The sequence below is a fragment of the Carcharhinus amblyrhynchos genome, chromosome 5 (genome assembly GCF_965287045.1).
Source record: "Carcharhinus amblyrhynchos chromosome 5, sCarAmb.v2.hapA, whole genome shotgun sequence".
NCBI lineage: Eukaryota > Metazoa > Chordata > Chondrichthyes > Carcharhiniformes > Carcharhinidae > Carcharhinus > Carcharhinus amblyrhynchos.
The window spans coordinates 104,646,073-104,646,799 of record NC_137328.1 but is presented as its reverse complement, the minus strand read 5'-3'; positions in this window follow the sequence as shown (position 1 = coordinate 104,646,799).

Below are 727 nucleotides of genomic sequence, written 5' to 3'. Positions count from 1 at the left end.
ACCTGAGGAACTTTGGGAATTATTGAGTTGGAGCCCAAGCTGCAGACGCTGCAATGTATCGAGAGGGGATAATTACCTGGGTACTTTTTAGCCAGAGGCAAATGCGCACCTTAAGAGATGGTCTTCGGATTTGGCCAGTGGTGAAGGATAGGAGATTGTGACTGCAAGTGAGGTAGGTGTGTCGACCCAGAAGGTAAAAGTGGGGGAGCCTCAGCCTGTGCTATGGCTAACAGGTACAAAATACTTGCAACCTGTATGAGTGAAAGTGGTTGCAGGGTGCATAAGCAAACTCACCACAGTACAGGAGACAAGTGAAGTGGGGCAAGAAAATAGGAATGTAATGAATAAAGGGGGCAGTATTGTCAAGGGAATAGACACAGCTCCATGCAACTGAGAACAAGAGTCCAAAGGGCTCTGGTGCCTGCCTAGTGCAAAGGTTTGAAACATCTGCTCTGGGGCAGTGGGAGGGAGAACAAACCAGTGGTCATGGTCCATGTAGGTACGAACAGCATTCGTAGGACTAGAAAAGAGGTTCATCTTGGGGCAGCTAGAGGTTAAACACGGTTTCATTAAAGGGAAGTCGTGTCTGACAAATTTACTGGAGTTCTATGAGGATGTGTCTAGGGCGGTGGATAGAGGAGAGCCGGTGGATGTGGTCTTTCTGGATTTTCAGAAGGCGTTTGATAAGGTACCTCACAAGAGGTTACTGCAGAAGGTCAGAGGACAT